Source organism: Bidens hawaiensis, unplaced genomic scaffold, assembly GCF_021521415.1.
Source record: "Bidens hawaiensis isolate Kalapana, Puna unplaced genomic scaffold, B.hawaiensis_p1.1 tig00030817_1, whole genome shotgun sequence".
NCBI classification, from domain to species: domain Eukaryota; kingdom Viridiplantae; phylum Streptophyta; class Magnoliopsida; order Asterales; family Asteraceae; genus Bidens; species Bidens hawaiensis.
In genome coordinates, this window is record NW_027495160.1 from 35082 (window position 1) to 56046 (window position 20965).

The window sequence follows — 20965 nt, forward strand, 5'->3', positions numbered from 1 at the left end:
ACAACTTCGCCTACCTCCCAAGTTCGCTCAACTTAAGCGAAGTTATTCTCAAGTTCGCCTATCCAGTGAATTTAAGAAAGTGAGCGACGTTACAAATTCACGCGAAGTTAAGCTTTAAGCGAAGTTATCCGCAACTTCGCCAACAGTGCTGTTTGAAAATAAAATTTTTTATTTTCGGATTTCTTTGAGTTTAGAGAAAGATGTCTTCGATAAACATTACTGAACTAGTAAAGATGGAAGTAGAAGCATGTTCGGCTACAAAGGCACCTAAGATGCTCAAGAAAACTGATTATGTAGCGTGGAAAGATCGTTTTGAACAATATGTCAAGTATCAAGATGCCAAGATGTGGGTGTGTATACAAGATGGTTACATTCCACCTACTACTGAGTATGAAGGTCGTGATCAGATCAAGAAGTACAAAGAGATGGAAGATGAAGAGAAGAAGATGTATGAGGCAGAAAGTAAAGCTCATGCAGCAATTACAATGGCTCTTCCACAAGAAATTTTGCACACTTTCAGAAAGTACAAGACTGCTAGAGAACTTTGGGAAGCTCTTGAAAACCGTTTTGAGGGCAATGTGGGAATTCGTGCTTCGAAGATTAAACTTCTAAAAACCCAATTCTCTGTCTTCAAGTATCTGAAAAACGAATCACTTGATGATATTATCACCAGATATTATCATCTGATGACTGAACTCAGCAACTATTCAATTGCATACAAAGAAGATGAGATTGTTGAGAAGCTTCTTGATGCTCTCCCACCAAAATGGGAGATGTATACAGTGTTGATGAGAGAAGATAAAGACTTTGCTGACTATGACCTGGAGACAGCAGTTAACAAGCTAAGAACGTTTGAACTGAACATGGTACGAAAGGAGACACCTACCGATTAGGTTCAAGATTCGGGTATGTATGGTGCAAAGGTTAACTCGGGATCAAGTTCGAAAACGGAATCATCTGCTTATTACTCTAAGGGAGAGTCAGGCGCGAGCTCAACACATGAGGGACATGTATCTCTCAACATGAACGGTGATGTGTGCTATGTAGCTGGAGGGTCAAATGCTTCTCAACCACAAGCGACCAAGAGTAGTTATTCCCCAAGTGTTTCAAACAACAACTACTCGAAGATGCCCATGAGTGTCAAATCTGCTGAACAGCAGTTTGCTCTCTATGCATCTTTTATTGCTTCGTATGAGAACTACATTCAGGGTAAGATCGTTGATCCTGCAGTTTTGGATGAAGACTATGACCAGATCGATGCTGATGATCTGGAGGAGATGGATCTGCAGTGGCAGATGGCTATGATTGTCAGAAGGGTGAAGAGGTTCATGAAGAAGACTGGCAGGAAGTTTGTCGGTGAGAGACCAGGGTTTGATAAGTCGAAGGTTCGCTGCTACAACTGTCAGCAGAATGGCCACTTTGCAAAAGAATGCAAGAATGAACGTGTAGAACACAGTCAGAACAGATCTACACAGCAAAGTGGTAGTGGTAATGACTATAGAGCCATGATTTCCAGACAGAATGAAGAGTACAACTGGAATCTGCATGTTGAAGAAGTATTTGAACAGGCCAACTTGGCAAACATCGAAAATGCAGATAGTGAGAAGGGAACTGGCGAAGATGGAGCGTACATGGCAGATGTAGCAGACCAGCTCTCCGAGGTAAGTACCGAACTCCCTTGTACTAAGTGTGAACTTCTGTCTGAACAACTGACAACTCTAACTGATCAGTTTGTTAGTTTGGATGCGCAATATAAAACTTTAAAAGAAGATCATCACTTCACTAAAGCTAGAGAAAATAGTTACAAAGTAAAAATTAAAGCTATTGAAACAGATATTAAAAGTCTTAAAGCAAAGCTTGCTGAAAAAATTAATATGATTGATCTTAGCCATGAGGTTCTAGAAGAAAAAACCAAACTAATAGCTGAAAGAGAAAAACAGATAGCTGATCACCAGGTAAAAGTGGTGGAACTTAACAGGAAACTGGAACAATTCAGAAATTCCTCCGCTATACTTGATCACCTTGTTAGTGATCAAGGTTCTCCAAAAAGGGGAGGAATTGGTTATCATGAAGTTCCACCACCTTTCAAACATAATTACACTTTTAACCCTAGTAATCAGAAATCTGTCGATGTTGACTATGGTCAGACAGTTCCAGTTCCAGTTACTACTAAAGAACCAGAAGTTAGTAAGCCTGTTGCAAGTGTTAAAATTTCTGCTCCGAGTCCTGTCTCATCTAACTCGGACAAGTCTTCTGAGTCGAGTGAGACAAATCAAGAGGAAGTATTACCAAAAAGTGGAGAGAAAAAGAAAACATCTGAAAAGAAGTCTCCACTAAACCCGTATGTCCCACCATATGTGAGACAAACGGGCAGTAATACAGCCTCAACATCTAAGACAACTTTTGATAAGAAAGTTGAAAACAGGTGTTGTTTTAGATGTAATCAACAAGGACATCTTGTTGCTGGTTGCCCTCAGAAGCAAAAATTCAGAGGTGTGAGGCCTTTAAAATCTGAGAAAAGAGCTAACAGTAATCAATTTAATGATAAAACTGAAAACCCATCGAATTTCAGAAAATGGATTAATCCAGGTTTTCAAAGAAATAGATCTCAGTTTTTCACTGGTAACACCCAAACCATAACTAATAATTCATTTAATTCAAGACGGTATGGATGGCCTCATAGACAATCCACAAGAAGGTATCCTGTTAGGACTCACAGAAATGATTATGATACTAACTTTGGACAGCCAAGGTACGGGATGTATCGACCCAAGACCAATCGGTCTTGGGTCCCCAGATTTTAACTCTCTGCTTTAATCGTGCAGGAACAGTTGAACAGGGCTGCCAACAATCAATGGGTTGTGGATAGCGGCTGTTCCCGGCACATGACGGGTAACAAGAAATTGTTACAAGACTGGAAATCTGTTCAAGGTGGTAGAGTGAGTTTCGCAGGAGAGAGCGGTGGAAAGATCACAGGAATTGGGACTATGACTAACGGGAAGATGACGCTAGAGAAAGTTAACTTTGTTGAAGAACTGAAGCACAATCTGCTGAGTGTTTCGCAGATCTTTGACAAGGATTATACCGTGCATTTCACGAAGAATGAGGCGATAGTGTTGTATCCTGGTTTAAAGATACCAGAGGACTGGATTGTTATGAAGGCTCCGAGAGTAAAGAATACGTATATCATGGATATGATGTCTACTGAAATGGCCACTGAAGAATCGTGTCTTTTGTCGAAAGCGACTGAATCAGAGTCCGAATTATGGCATAGGAGAATGGGGCACATTCATCTTCGTAAGATGAACTACCTTGTCAAAAATGGGCTTGTGTTGGGGGTTCCCTTGAAGAATTTCAACTTCGAAGACAAATGCTTATCATGCAAGAAGAGAAAGCAACACAAGAAATCCCATCTCACCAAGAAGGTCAATTCAATTGTCAGTACCCTAGAATTACTTCACATGGATCTCTTCGGTCCCGTGAATGTAAAAAGTCTAGGAGGAACATCGTACTGCTTGGTGATTACTGATGATTTTTCTCGATACTCGTGGGTATATTTCCTGAAGTCGAAGGATGAAACTGTTCAGATGGTAATAAATTTGATTACCAAAGTTGAGAACATTATGGGAAAAAGAGTTAAATACATCAGGAGTGACAATGGGACTGAGTTCAAGAACTATCAGATGGAGATCTTCTGCCTACAAAAGGGGATTGAACACCAATACAGCGCACCGTACACTCCGCAACAAAATGGAGTGGCTGAGAGGAAGAACAGGACTTTGATTGAAGGAGCCAGGACCATGCTGGCTGATTCGAAACCTTCCCGTGGTGTTCTGGGCTGAAGCCGTTGCAACAGCCTGTTATATCCTTAATAGAGTGTTAACTGTTAAAAGATTAAATAAAACCTGTTATGAACTAATGCATGGGAGAAAGCCCAACTTGAGTGGTCTTGAACCATTCGGGTCCCCGTGTTCGATATTAAAGACCAATTCAAAATTTGGTGAAGTTGCCGACAAAGGAATCTTAGTCGGATACGTTGTTGGGACTCCCAACAGACGGGTCTTTAATACATCGACCAGCAAGGGTGAGGTGGTGTGTAACACTGATATCACAAGTTACAAATCACCAAAACCAAGCACGGGACCCGCTGGGGTTTTTTGACTATGATAGACTTTTTAAATCTTTTAACATGCCTTATTTGGATTTTGCAGAAGATGAGGAACGAATTGCTACGAAGATGATATGCGATGAGGAAGACACTTTGGTGCAAAGACCACAGTATGATGAATGTCAGCCTTCCTCGTCAAATGCTGTCAATACCGCTGCTGCCTCTACTGAAGAGGAATTCATCAATCCGTTTCACTCTCAACATCAATCAACCATGGATGAGCTATCTTCGAACTTGGAAGATAATCTAAATGTCAGTTCGGTTCCGACTACGAGAATTCACAAAAATCACTCGTTGGAGAATGTGATAGGTGATCTGTCCGCCGGTGTACAAACAAGAAAAAGCGTGAATGAGCACACCTGTGTTTACACAAGCATTAAAGACACGGGCATTATCAACGAATGCTTGTACACCTGCTTCATCAGCCAGATTGAACCAAAGAACTATCAAATGGCTCTGAAGGACAGCTCGTGGGTCAAAGCCATGCAAGAAGAGTTAGCTCAGTTTAAGAAAATGGAAGTATGGTATTTGGTTGAAAAACCAAGAAATGTGCATGCGATAGGCACGAAGTGGGTCTTCAAATGTAAGAGAGATGAGAAAGGGGTTGTTATCAGGAATAAGGTGAGGCTGGTTGTTAAAGGCTTTAATCAACAAGAGGGGATTGATTACAATGAAGTATTTGCTCCTGTGGCAAGATTGGAAGCCATTCGGCTGTTTTTGGCATTTGCTGCTCATAAAGAGATGAAAGTTTTTCAGTTGGATGTGAAGAGTGCGTTCCTAAACGGTAAAGTCGATGAGGTTGTGTATGTTGAGCAACCTCCGGGTTTTCCTGACCCTGACTTTCCCGATCACGTGTACAAGCTAAGTAAAGCGCTGTATGGACTACATCAGGCACCTCGTGCCTGGTACTCAATGTTATCTGATTACTTGCTTGAGAATGAGTTTGAAAGAGGTAAGATTGATAGCACGTTGTTCTTCAAGAGAAAGGGAAGCGACTTTCTGCTGGTGCAAGTCTACGTGGATGACATTATCTTTGCTGCATCAAAGGTCACCATGTGTCAGGAGTTTGAGGCCGTCATGAAGAAGAGATTTGAAATGAGTGCTATGGGTGAACTAACTTTCATTTTAGGATTGCAGGTTGATCAGAAGAAAGACGGGATGTTCATTCATCAGACGAAGTATGTCCATGATGTTCTCAAACGCTTCAAGATGGAGGATATCACTTCATATGAAACTCCAGTCTGCGTCAATCACAAATTGGGTGCTGATTCAGATAACGATGCAGACGTGGACCCAACCCAATATCGGGCTATTATAGGTTCTTTAATGTACTTAACTGCTTCTAGGCCTGATATAATGTTTGTTGTTTGTCTTTGTGCACGCTTTCAGGCAAAACCAAAAGAATCTCATTTGAAGGGTGCGAAGAGGATACTGCGGTATCTCAAGGGCAAGCCGAAGCTGGGGTTGTGGTACCCGAGAGGAGGAGACTTGGAGCTAGTCGCTTACACAGATTCTGATTATGGAGGGTGCAATCAGAGTCGGAAATCTACAACTGGTGGATGTCAGTTTCTTGGTGGCAGATTGGTGTCGTGGCAATGCAAGAAGCAGACTTCAGTCGCAATTTCAACCTGTGAAGCAGAATACATGGCAGCATCCAACTGCTGCTCCCAGGTTCTTTGGATTCAACAACAGTTGCGCGACTATGGTCTGAATTTCTCACTTACTCCTATTTGCATTGATAACACTACTGCTATCTCAGTAACTAACAATCCCGTGAAGCACAGTAAAACTAAACATATTGACATACGTCATCATTTTATACGGGATTGTGCTGAGAAGAAGCTGATTGAGCTCGAAAAGGTTGACAAGTTAGATAATTTCGCTGACTTATTCACGAAAGCGTTTGACAAATCTAGATTTCAAAACCTTGTTGAGCTGAATGGGATGATCAATCCCAAGTAACCGTGCTTTCTTATGTTTGTTTAAAAAAAAAAAAAACGTCACTATCGCTTAGAATTATGTCGGTTGCCTCAGTTTGAAGGACATGTCTTAGGATATGTTTGGTCCTCATTTCTACTTGTAGAATATGAGGATAGCCATTAACCAGATGACTGAAAGTGACCGGGGCGGTTTATGATGAGTTTTCATTCTTTCGCTGAAAATTAGTCGATCATACTTAGTTAGAAGGACACATACTAGTATGTGGTCGGTCCAGCTGATCCATTGGATCTTCGGGATAGCCGTTAACCTGAAGACTTTGATTTGGTTGGGGCGATAGAAGTTAAATTTTTCTTTTCGGGAGATGAAATTATTTTTCAAGTCTACTACTTTGTAAGAAGTTACTTTACTATGTTTAACAGAAAATTGGTCCAACCTTGGAAAGTGATAGATATACTGATTCTGTGTGCTTAACTAGTGAAGTTATTAGGCTTAAAAGTCTTTAGAACAGTCATTGTATGTCATGGTAGCTTTTATGGTGCGTAAAAGTAGAAGTGATACTAACTAAATCTACTCGATTTTATGTGGAAACTCCTTAAGAGTTGTGCATGTCTTCATACATATCTTTCCAAATGATAGACAGAAAAGCGATTACCCAGTCATACATGAGCCCGTGAGTGTTCTGAGTCCCGTGAAGATAGCGTGTCAAGACACTGCAGTGATCCAGATTCGGGACTTGCAGTTATTTTCTACTTGAAGTTGTGTATATATATGTTAGATTAAAAAAAATGTGTGTATTCTAGAGTTCATAAGGTTAATGATTCTCAATCAAGACGCAAGAAGGTGAACGGGAAACAGAGTCTAAGATCGAAGTGTAATCACTACTTAATCAGACACTACGGGTCAAGGTCAATTCGGGGTGACTTGGGGAAAGCCAAATACGCTTTGAGAATAGATAGGAGGCATCATAATCTCTGAGTTGTTGCCCACTTAAGTTTTGAGCTTAATTGAACCTAACTCGTATCACAGAAACGATGAAAACCATTCTAAGTAGATTACCTGCTTACAACCTGTTTCTTTATGTCATAATACAGCTGAACACGGATCTGTGTGACAGTCACGAAATTAGTATGATTCCTGTTCGGATCTTTTCTAAAACATGGTAGTCCCTGTCGAGACTGAAATTTGATCCCGTGTACCTTTATTTTAAAAGTTTTTTTATTTTTGGAGTTGTATGATTTTATACCTGGTTACTTGGTCTTGATCGTTTCATTTAACGCTTTAAAGGATGTTTTCTAACTTAGTTGCAAATTGTTCAAATTATGGGGTTTGTTTTGAAAAATTTTTAATTTCGGCGAAGTTGTGGATAACTTCGCCTGATAGGCGAAGTTATCCACAACTTCATCGATACATCTGTGACCCTATATAAAGGACTTTAAAGGTCAAACTGTTCATTTATTTCAAAACCCAGCAAACTTATACTCACAGAAACCTCGGCGAACTTATCGATTCTATTATCATCAATCATTCTGTGTTTCTTTCTCGATTTCATTGTCGATTAAAGGTGTGTAGGGTTCCATATTCGTATAATCATTGTCGTTAATGATTATCACAGGTCGTGGCAGAGCAGTCAAAGATTAATCTTATCCAGATCCAGGCTATTCAGCGCCTAGTTACAGAGAATCAGATGCAGTCGTCCCTCCTGGTACAACATGGAAAAATCATAGATGCTTTCAAGGAGTTCTTGGCATCTCAGGGGGAGACGAGCTGTAAAGGCGACGAGTTGAGGACGAAGAGAAGAAATGATAGAGATGATGATCCCAATGGGTCGAAAGATGCAGGTGGTGAGCTACCAAGAACTACTCAAGCTCTTGGAACTTCCACAACTCAGGGGGAGTCGACATCTGCAGCTGGTGATGATGTGGTGGTGGTGGACGTAGAGGAGATGGTTGATGACTTGGTTGGTGATGATGATATTCTACCGAGTGATGTGATAGAGAAAATTGGTGAAGAGATTGTGATGGATACAGAGATTGAAGAGGGAGAGATAGTAGAAGAGAATGTGGAGTATGACATTCCAGATGTTGAGAAAGCCGATATGAGTGAACAGATTGGAAGCGATGAGTCTGAATGGGAAGAGCAGCCTAGGTGGAAGGAAGGCTATGCTCAGTGGTTCGTCAAAACGAAGAAACCGGCGGTCCCTACAATGTTTAAGAAATGTTACAACATTAAAGGCTATGCTGAAGCGAAGAAAGGGATTATTTGCTGGATCTATGATGAGCAGTTGAGGCTCTTCGTGATTAAAAGGTATGACGGTGTTCAGTATTTTAAAAGACTGTTAAGATCGTTTAATACACTGCCGGAATGTGAAGTGAAAGACTTAGCCAGATTGGGGTTAATAAATCGAAGTGACGATAATATGGCTAGAGTTATTGGGAAAATTGTATGGAAAGAAAGTATAAAAAAGAAGAAATTTGAGCTGTTAAAACCACAGAAGGGAAAACTTGTTGAAGACAAGGATAGAGGTTTGAGAGCTGATGGAAAGCCTTGGATGGTCATGAAGTATAAACCGATCCGGTGTTTGAAAGAAGTACCGATGAAGCTTATGCCCAAGGATGTGCTTAAAGACCTAAAGTGGTGGTTTGTAGATTGTGAGACAGCTGAGGCAGTGATGGAAGACGAGGATGAACAAGAGGTGCTAAGAGGTTACGATCCGATGCATTTGGTAAACTTATCGCAAGCTGATCTGCAGGTGCTCAATGAGAAGAAAATCTTTTATATTCCTGCTTGGAAAGACGAAGCGAGGAAATATCAAAGAGTTGTGTCGGTTTGTGTTCGAGAAGGAGTGCATGCGTGAAGATAAAAGGTTGAAGATTACAAGACACGTGATTGAAGCTAAAGAGATGAAGCTACTGCCAAGGGGGAGTCTGTTAGTGCATAATGTCAGTAGTTCAGTGTCTAGTGTCTGTAATTGCGTTTGTAATATTTTATGTTTTGTATAAGCGAAGTTGCTAACAAGTTCGCTGATATGGGCGAACTTGTTAGACAAGCGAAGTTAGTGACAACTTCGCCTGAACATGCCAGGCGAAGTTGTCGTGATTATATAAGCCATCTGTTACGGCTTATTAATCATTTTAATTCAGTTTTACAGTTTTCGTGTATTCGAGTCAGAGAGAGTCTGTAATCAAGTGATCTTCGTATCACGTGTTTAAGGTTGGTATACAACGTGTTTGATTATCGTGTGTTAATCGTATTGTTTTCTATACTCGTAACGTCTTACGTAGGGATTCCGCACCTGCGTAGTACGTGATATCTCGTGTAGATCCGGCTGGGAACCTACAACAACAATTTTAAAATTATATGTTTTCTTGTAATTATATATGATTATAGGTAACATGTTAATTGTTTATAAACTTCAGAAAATAATGTTTTAAAAAAACCGTTAATCGGTTGATCCGATGCTATTTAAATTCGTCTAAACCAATGTAATTATTAAAAAAATGAGTATTGAGGTTTGTATAATTCAATTTAATTACTCTGATTATAACTTGGTTTTTGTAATTCGATTTTAGGTTTTTCTGCGTTTTCTTTTGTGTGTTCTTAAAAATTACTTTGATTTATTTTGGAAGCTCCTCTTGCTCAATCTTTATTCCGGTTATTTGGGTCGGCAAGTCTGATATATTAAAATTAGGTTAACAAAAACTTAGAGTATAAAATATAAATTAAGAAAATATGTTTATTTCTATGGATTTATTCATCTACTAATAACAAGTTATTGTAATTATATAAAATAAATAGTTTAAGTAATAAACAAAAATAAGCAAGTCAAAGCATTTTTTTTTTCTATGGTGAGTTGGCTTCAAGCATTTTTTTGATGTATGATATATATGAATGGATGAAAATTGTGGAAACAAATAAATATATAAATAAAGAGAGGATCATTTGAAATATTATTCTTTGAAACACAAAAATTGCATGAGCAATGAAGCATGGTGGGCATGTAATTAGGGGCCATATATAGATTCACTACATGTTCATGCAACCCAAATTCATGCCATTTAATCTTCCCCTACAAGTCTATTCATTTTCTATTCTTCCTCACCCTCATGCCATGATTTTCTTTCACTTTAATTGGGAACTTGTCCCCTTAGTATTATCTAGTATGAAAGTATCTAAACAATGCAAGTTACTTTTTAAAACGGAAAACTCAAACAAGTTTGAACTCGAGCCTAAATAGAAGCTTATATATATATATATATATAATAAACGGACATGAGTCTAAATTTCTGTTGTCAAATTTGCTATACCCATGAGTATAAACAAGTCTATTATTTATAGAAATATATTAATTTTATTAAAAGTATATGGACATAAATTTTTTTAAAAAAAATATGCCAATTATGAAAAGAAATAACTAAAGTACATATATTTCATTATACGTCCTCAATGGATATCCTGATGATAAGGTTCATTATATATAGGTGTGTGTGAGTATGCATGTGAATAAAATAATAAAATCTTTAAAATAAGAAACAAATCGACCTCCAAGCTAAGCTTGAGCTTGAAATATATTAATGAATCAAACTTGATTCTTTGATACGGAGCTCGAAACGAGCCAATCTTAAGCTTAGACGAACTCAGACTTAACTCAGATTAACTTGTTTACACCCATAATATTGTCAGAATTTATGAGCAATGTTGTCATTTACGTTTAGATTCACTTTCAATATTAAATTATTAAATTCGTATATTTTGAAATGAAAAATACATCAATGTATGAAAACGTCATATATAGGATAATGACGATGGGCAAACTAGGTGAGTAGAACTTGTTTCAAGTTACATATATATTATTTTTAATATAAATAATTTTCTTGAATAATTGTGATGTTTTTTCAACTTTTAATTTAAGCAAGTATTGTAAGGGGACAACATGATGCACAAGAAGATGGTACAAACCTTGATATCTCCATTTCTATTTATAGCAATATTCGACTGCTCGTTACCCACTTCTCTAGGTTTGCAACATTTTAGTATATTTTATCGTCATCATAGATCTCTTACTTCATGTGTTATTTGTAAGCGCGTATCCTAAAATCACGTCGTATAATGTGTTTGACTGTTTTCATAGTCGTAACTTAATTGAAATGATGTTTTGCTAGTCCACTAGTCGGACAGGGTGGATTGGTTAATCCTATCTTGAATCGGATTACGACATTAATAATTTAATGTTAATATACATGTATTGAATGTTTCTAATTAAAAGGTGATTCGTCAAAAGTTTAATAAGTAATTATAATGATTATGTTAAATTTTTATACATGTATGTTACTACTTGTGTTTTTTCATCGGTAAGTTATATAAAAGCATGTGCAATGGGCTGCAGAACTAGAGATCCGGGTCCATGTGGCACAGAACCGGACGACCTTGATGTGAGTATTGGGTCTAAGTTTGAAGTTTTCAACAGCGAACCTTTGTGTGGATGAGTGGTGGGAGGTGGGTCCCATTTGATATTTTTTCTCCCCCACTCTCTCTCTCTGACACACATAACAGGGAAAAGTCGTGTAGGTTCAGGTTTGAGTTTTTTAAGGTCGGGTTTCTCGGATTTTCCGGTCCGGACCTAGCACACCTCTATTTCTACAACCATTACAAGAAACCATTCCAAAAAAGAATTATCATAACGACAATAAGTGAACATTAAACAACATTAAATAGTTACTAACTTGTAATATTTTGATTTTAGATAACCATGGGCTTTGGACTCCATACTCACAGCTTGGGTGGGCTGGACTTACCCATACAAAAGAAGCGAAAGTATTTCAAACTGGGTCCAAAATTATATACTTTCTAAGTTCCTATTATTATGATGATAAATTTAAATTTGTTTTAACAACCCTATTTTAGGGTTAGTTTAGAATAGATTTTAGTATTCTATTAATTTTCTATGTTTAATAAACAAAACGTATAATTTGTGGTGATGACTAAGTATATTCTTACCTAAAAACAGTAAATCCAAACTTTTGTGTGATTTATGGTTTTTGAAGTTGTATTAATGATTCATATTTTATTATGATTTTTTTCTTTGACTCGACACATTTTAACCGTCCTATATTTTACCCTCTCATAAAGAGTTCTAGATCTTTCACTTCAAACTTACTCTCACATCAGAGTTCAAAGTGGCATGTATTCATCTTGACTATCATGTATTTGTACGCACTTGTAGTAGTGTGTCTTCATCTCGATTAAGTTGTGGGATTTTAGATTGGTGTTTGTTCGTATGAATGGTTTATATGTGTGTTTGTTTTTCCATCTCGATGTGAGGCTATATGTGTACATATTTAGGTAATGATTCCGTCTTGGGGTTTTGAGTTATAACTAACACGAAAATACATTCTATTGGGTATGGAATTTAGGTTATAGACAAATTTGTGTTTGTTTGGTTTACAATTTACACATAAACACACACGATGGGTACAAATTGGGTTGAATCAAGGATTTGGACATACTAGCGTTTGTTTAGGTTGCAATTTTGCATATTTAAGGTGTGGTTTTGGGTTTGAAATTCATTTGTTTTTGTGATTTTGAAACCAATTTTTTATATTTTGCACATTAACTACTTATCATCGTTTAAGATAATATTAATAATAAAAAATTTTCACTACTTAATGCCATTTAACATTAATAATAGATCCAATGTATTTAACATTAATTAATAGTAAAAAACTAAAAATTCATTGAACATTAACTATTTATCAACACGATTAAGCTAACAATAAAGGTTGTTATTATCAAGTTCATGTCATTCATTATTATTATTATTATTATTATTATTTTCAAAAAGAAAACATTCTAATATTATCCGTTATACCTTAAACTCTGGTCTCTAGAGTTTAAAAGCTAAATCCGTGCTCATCTAAACTTGAGCTAAAGTAGTTCTGAACCTTATTTCTATAGCTTGAACTAGACGTGTGATTCAAGCTCTAGTTCGCCTCACTTTTCATTGATTAATTGATTTACATATATTAATACTATTTACATTTATAACTTTCTATATACTCCAATAAATCCTGTTTAGTTATTTTAATTTTAATTCAGCATATAACATTAATTATTAAACAAATATACTTTTAATATAATAAATAAACATAAAAAATAATACGCTCCATTTAAATTCATTCAAGTATAATAAATAAAGTTTGATTAAAGCTCGTTTATTAAACACACTTATATTTAGGAATTAGTTTGAACTAAGGCTAATGTAACCTTAGCTCGATTAACTTTTTAACAAGCCATCTTGAGTAGCTTACACAATAGGAATGAGATTCATACCCAACCACTACAAAATCAATAAATACCTAACCGAAAACAAATTTAACCATAAACCGAACACCCTACCAATTTCACATGTTTGATACCAACAATATACCAAAACCATCAAAATTACCGAAACCGAAAACATAAAAAACAAATACCATTGCCAGTATCAAAGTACCGATACACACGCCTTTTTAAACTCTTCACGATAAACAGTTCGACATGAGCCGAGTTTTTTTAGCTTGAGCCAAACATAAGCCTCAAATAAAACTCGTTTAGTTATCGAGTTCGAGCTTTGTGTGCTCTTAATTTTACCTTCTTTAGATTTCTATGTATTAATTTCACATCGCACAGTCGAGCTTGAGGTGAGCATTAGCTCGTTTAATGTATTACACTATCTCAACCCGAGCTTAGACAGCTAGATTCGTTTTATGTTTTCTCGTAGTATATGAAAATAATTAAAACCATATATAAACTAATGAATATATAACAACACAACCGGAGCTTAAACTTGAAAAAACTATGAGTCGTTCTCGAACTTCGGAGAAAGAGCTCAAAACTAGCCCATCTCGATCTCTCGTAAGTCAAAACAATCCTAGTTCAAACTTATCAAAATATACCAGAACCATAAACCAGACACACTCCCGATTCACTAGTTCAACATCAACCAATACCGGTATAGCTAAAAATATCGAAACGAAAACATACATTCGCCACGTCAACTTCCCCCCCCCCACCCCCCCACCCACATCATTCAACATCACCCGTTAACATGTTTCAATCAAGGAAATACACCACTCTCCATCATTCTCCATTTTTATTATTTTAATTTATATAATATTCAAAATCACCCTCCACTTGTCAACTGGGCCCCACCTTAATCCCTCACTAACGCGAGTGACGATGCTCAGTAAGGTCAGGTCACGCGTGACCAGTGTATGGTGTGTGGGGGGGGGGGGGGCAGAGAGGCCGGTGAGGGGTGATTATCATGTGTTTGCCACCTAATACAAGTGGGTCGTGACCAGTGTATGGTGTGTCTGGGGGGGGGGGGGTTCAGAGAGGCCGGTGAGGGGTGATTGTCATGTGGTTGCCACCTAATACAAGTGGGGGTTGCCCGCTGACGTATACCCATCAGCCCAATACCAGTCCCGATAATAATAAACAAATGCCAGTACTAGGGCTGTAAACGAGCCGAGTCGAGTCGAGCCAGAGTGTGCTCGAGCTCGAGCTCAAACTTAATCGAGCTGGCTCGAGCTCGGCTCGTTTTCTTTATCGAGCTGAAAAATCAAGCTTGAGCTCGGCTCGCTTAAATTTCGAGCCGAGCTCGAGCTCGTCGAGCCGGCTCATTTAATTTTTTTTTATTTTTTTTTATTTTTTATTTTACAAATTTTGATTTATAAAATAAAAAATTATAATTTTAACATACATATTATATAAAATTTATAAACTAAAGAATTTTTAACTTTATATGTTTTTTTAGTTATTCTTTTATAATGTTTTAGGTATTTAGTGGCATAATATATGTATAATTTTTATTTATTTATTTCTTGATATGCAACTATTATATATAGATATAAAAACTTAGGGTTTAATATAACCGAGCCAACGAGCCGAGCTAACGAGTCGAGCCAGACCGAGCCACGAGCCGAGCTGACCTTGGCTCGAGCTCGAGCTCGTTCAGAAATCGAGCCGAGTCGAGCCGAGCTCATTTAGAATCGAGCTTTTTCGAGCCGAGCTATTTTCAAGGGAGCCACGAGCCGCGAGCTTTTTGAACAGCCCTAACCAGTACCGATACCGATCCCGATCCAATTAATAATATTAGTTGGCACGCACCTTCATAAACCCCTTCACTCGTTACGTCTCCAACTATTCATCATCATCACCTTCTCTCTTTCTCTCTCTAAAACCACCGTCATCATCATCTTCATTATCTTCTTCATCACTTAAGGTAACCGTTACATAACCCTAGGCTTTCATACTCTTAATAATAATATTATTATTATTATCCATCAATTCATCTCTGTAAGTCACTAATCTGCACTATATAAACCTTCTAATAATCACTACACAGTACACACATAACCGATTCATAACCCTAGGTCAATTATTTTTCTATTCAATTCGTTATTCGTAAATTAGTAACACGTTACGTGATATTCGTTGATAATTTTAACTGCATGCGTGTATAATCGGTGTTTTAGCTTTTGAATCGAATGTGTGTGTTAATTTGAACTGATGATGCTGAATAATATGTAATTAGGAGTTAATTGAAGGTTACTGAGGTTTTAGATCGTTTAGATCTTTGATTTTGACGTTAATTTTGCTGCTGGTTTTGAAATTGATGTGGTTTAGGCTATGATTTATGCATTTTCCCCAAATTTTATTGTATATTTTCGATTAATTTGTAGAAGTCTTTTGAAATTAGGGTTTAGATGAAGAGAACTGAGGTTTTAGAAGGTTTAGGTGTTTGAATTTGACGTTAAACTTGTTGCGGTTGTGAAATTGGTGTGGTTTAGGTTACGGTTTATGTGTTTTCCCCAATATTTATCGCAGATTTTGGATTAGTTATGAAATTTTGTAGAGTTTGTTTGCAATTAAGGTTTAGATGAATAAATTGAGGTGTTAGAAGGTTTAGGTGTATGAGTTTGACGTTAAACTTGTTGCGGTTGCGAGATTGATGTGTTGTAGGTTACGGTTTGTGCATTTTCCCCAAATTTTATCGTAGTTCGTCACGTGATATTCGTTGTTAATTTTAACTGCATGCGTGTATAATCGGTGTTTTAGCTTTTGAATCGAATGTGCGTGTTAATATAAACTGATGATGCTGAATAATATGTAATTAGGAGTTAATTGAAGGTTACTGAGGTTTTAGATTGTTTAGATATTTGATTTTGACGTCAAATTTGCTACTGGTTATGAAATTGATGTGGTATAGGTTATGATTTGTGCGTTTTCCCCAAATTTTGTAGTAGATTTTGGATTAATTTGTATGTAGTAGATTTTGGATTAATTTGAAGAAGTCTTTTGAAATTAGGGTTTTGATGATGTAATTGAGGTGTTAGAAGGTTTAGGTGTTTGAATTTGACATTAAACTTGTTTCGGTTGCGAAATTGATGTGGTTTAGGTTACGATTTGTGCATTTTATCCAAATTTTATCATAGATTTTGGATTAGTTTTGGAATCTGGTAGAATTTCTTTGCAATTAGGGTTTAGATGATGAAAACTGATGTTTTAGATGGTTTAGGTGTTTGAATTTGACGTTAACTTGTTGCGGTTGCGAAATTGATGTGTTTTAGCCTTTTAGGTTATGGTTTATGCATTTTCCCCAAATTTAGCGTAGATTTGGTATCAATTATTTTCTCTTTAATACGTTGTTCATAATCCGTTAAGTATTCTTCGTTGATAATATTGATTGCATGTGTATATAATCTGTGTTTTAGCTTTTTGAAAATTGAAACGAAGTTGTTGATTAATTTGGAATTCGGAGCTAGATAAAGGTTACTGAGGTTTTTTAGATTGTTTAGACATTCGATTTTGACGTTCAATTTGCTGCAGTTGAGAAATTGATGTGCTTTAGGTTACGGTTTATGCATTTCCCCAAATTTTATCGTAGATTTGGTATCAATTTTAAAATATGTTTGAATTTTAATGCAATTAGGGTTTAGATGAAAAATCTGAGGTTTTAGATGGTTTAGGTGCTGGTTTTTGCGTTAAAACTGTATTCGTGTGTTGATTTTGACGTCGAATCTGCTGCGGTTACAAAATTGATGTGGTTTAGGTTAAGGTTTATGCCCCAAATGTTATCGTATATTTTGTATCGATTTTGAAATCTGGTTTAATTCCTATGCGATTAGAGCTTAGAAGCGAAAAACAGATAATTTTGACTGAAAGTTGACCAGTTTTGTCTTATTTCGACGAATCTGTGTTGTAGAACTCGCTAGGCGCTAGTTGGTCACAGCTGTACCGACTAATGATTTGGGATTAATCGGATTGTAATTTTTTAAAGTTATGTATACATATAAACAAAATTTTACATATATTTTTTTTAAGTAACTAAAAGTTTTGATCAGTTTTGATCGAAGTTTAACCGAATTTGACCAAAGTTTGACTGATTCTGATCAATGTTTGTCCGAGTTTTACTGATATTGACCGTTACCGATCAGTGAAATCGAATCAGTACTCTGCAGCCCTTTGATAATCGTGAATTTTACAGCACTGCAGATAATTGAATTGTGATTTTATTACATATAACGCTGTTCACTTCTTTGATTACAAATTCATATGCATCATACTACAAATTTAACATTATTCCGAAGTTTCATGCTCACGGTCCCTAATTTCAATGATTTCACGATTTTGTAACACGTTGCAGGGGAAGCATGGGAAGCAAGACGAACACGTGGTCTGATCAATGGGGAACTGGTGCTTTTGATCAAGGAGGAGATTACGATAAGCATTATGATATTAAGAGCAAGAATAATAATAAGAAGATGGATCAGGTGAAGGCAGTTGTGTCAACGGGATTGGTGAAGGCCAAGTCTGCAGCCGTTGTTGGAACTCACGCAGTGAAGAAAGGTACCACCACTGGTTTCAAATGGATCAAGAACAAATGCTCGTCTTCTAAGTAAACAAATAATAATAGCAATAATAATCATCATCATCATCATCGTCATCGTGTCTTGTTTTATTATCAAATGATTTCGGTTTCAAATTACAAGGATTGATATACATTGCAGAACGTAAATGGATGATTGATTGATTAACTAGTCTAGTTTTCACTTTCACATAACCTTATTTCGTGCATATCGTAAACAATATTTAGGCGTAAGCATACAAACCCGAAACAAGGGTTGTTTATATGTATGCACATCCAAACGGCCCGTTAAGGCGTTAGAGCGGGTTTGCATGCTTATGCCAACAAAGCAAGATGGCAACACATCTTGTAACAATGTAGAATCTTGAATAATGTTCTTTCATCGATGACATTCTTTGCTTTCGTAGCCTCAAGCTCGTTTTAACGAGTTCTTCTTTTCTCATTATTTATAATAATATTATGTTTGATGAGAGATGCAATTTAAGTTTAGGAATTGACAGTTATATATAGAGGGATTGAGATAGTTGCAGGTGAATATAATGGGGTGGGACATAATGCTTTTGATATGCAAGTTGCAATATTATTGTGGTGTACAAAGTACAATATTGATTATTTGATTTTGGTTCATTTTGAGGTTTATTTCAATTTGTGTTTTCTTAAAAATATTTGTTGTTGATACTTTACAAATATGTAAAGCTTAAATCCCGAAAATTTTAATCGGTCAATATTGTTATTCATGATCCACGGGTATTGGGTATATCGTTAGTATGTGATTAATAAATAGTTAGTTACCCATTGAGATGCGTATTACCCAAAAACCGATCTTAAACTCTTTACCGTAAAAACCAACTTGAACTATTAACTACTCAACTAAACTTTTTAGAATTTTGTATAATTTGAGGGTGGTACCTAATATCTTACTCGTTTTAAACCGTGTTCATAACCACCTGAATACATGTGCCATTACCCATATGAATGTTTTGCATTTTATGTCGGTTTTGTTTTTTTTAATTTCCAGATGTGCCCTGATTTTTTATATCAGACAAATATTTAAGTTAACATCCAGATAATTTTAACCGGTAAATATTATTATTCATGAACCACAGGTATTGGGTATACCGTTTATAATCTTGTGTGTTTAATGATTACCTATTGAGATGTATATTACCCAAAAACCGATCTTAAACTCTTTACCGTAGAAACCAACTTGAACTATTAACTACTCAACTAAACTTTTTAGAATTTTGTATATACGTATATATTCAAGCTTCTACTAGTTTCAAAATATTGTTATATAATTTCTAAAATTATATTATTGGGGGAGGACGGGTGGTACCTAATATCTTACTTATCTTAAACTCGTGTAATTATTCATAACCAGTATCATACCTAGAGGTGCACAAAAAACCCGAACCCGGAACCGGACCCGAAATAAATACCCGGAACCGGTTTTTCTAATACCTGAACCCGTACCCGACCCTACCCGTAGGGTATGGATAGGGTATGCATTTTGGCACTAAAACCCGAACCCGAACCCGAACCGGACCCGATTTGTACCCGGTAATACCCGAAAACCCGATTTGTACCCGGTAATACCCGAACCCGGAACCGGGGTTTTCCAATACCCGAAACCGGGTATTTCAAATACCCGATGTATACCCGAAAAATACCTTAAAAATACCCAAATAATACCCATAAAAAGTGTGAACTTATAAAAAATCCAATCTATACCAAAAAATACCGGAAAAAAACCCGAAAAAACCCGTAAATAGGGTTTTTCCAATACCCGATAATAGGGTATTCAAATACCCGGTTTTAGAATACCCGGTTCTATACCCGACCCGAACCCGATGCATAGGGTATGGTTTTTAGAGACAATACCCTACCCGAACCCGACCCGATTATTACCAATACCCGGTCATACCAGTACCCGGTCATACCTGAACCCGGGTATTTAAAAAACCCGATTTGTGCACCTCTAATCATACCCCAATACCTGAGCCATTACCCATATGAATGTTTTGCATTTTCCATCGGTTACGGTTTTCTTTTTCTTTCTTCTTTTCATTTCATTTCTGGATGTACAATGATTTTTGTTTATTATTCTTTGTAAAACAAATATGGCGTTGGGGCGATGATTCTTGTACCTATATCTTACTCATCTTAAACTTGTGTAATTATTCATAACCAGTGTCATACCCGAATACTTGTTCAATTACCCGTTTGAATGTTATACATTTTCTGTCGGTTTCGGTATTTGTTTTTTTCATTTACGGATGTACCCTGATTTTTGCTTAAGATTCCTCTGTAAAACAAATATGTGGTTGGGGGCCTTGGGGCACTGTGTTTCCGTATTGTCTATTCTGGACGACGTGTACTAAACTGTAGCCCAGCCCAATTAATGTTAATGGGCCTACCTGACGTTCACGTTCTAGAATCATCGGATCCTAAGGACCTAATTTTATGGACACATTGAAAATTTTCAATAACAATGGGCTTTTTTGTCCACATGTATAGAGATGCACAAAACGGGTAGGAACGGTTCCGGGTATAGTTGGGTTTTTGACCCTTTTTATTCGGGTTTCGGGTATGGTCGGGTAAAGGTGGAACCAGTTCCGGAGGAAGAAAGTTGAAATGTTATCTTCACTTGTATGCATGTAAATAAGTTTCAAGGATTAACAAGTTTCTTTAAAAATCAACAACAATAAAAACAACCATACATAGAAATAAGGAGACACTAGTAACAAAGAGATAGGTGAAAAGAGTAACATAGTAAAAAGAAGCAAAGTCCCAAATATATAACATCATGAAACAACCTACATAAGTGTAGAAGGACAATGACATGCAAAGTCTGCGTTTTACGAAGATCTAAAAACAAGGAACCAAAACACGCGTTAATCCAAAGATTTTTCTCCAACTCACGCCGGTGACTTCACGTAGCTTCATCCTTA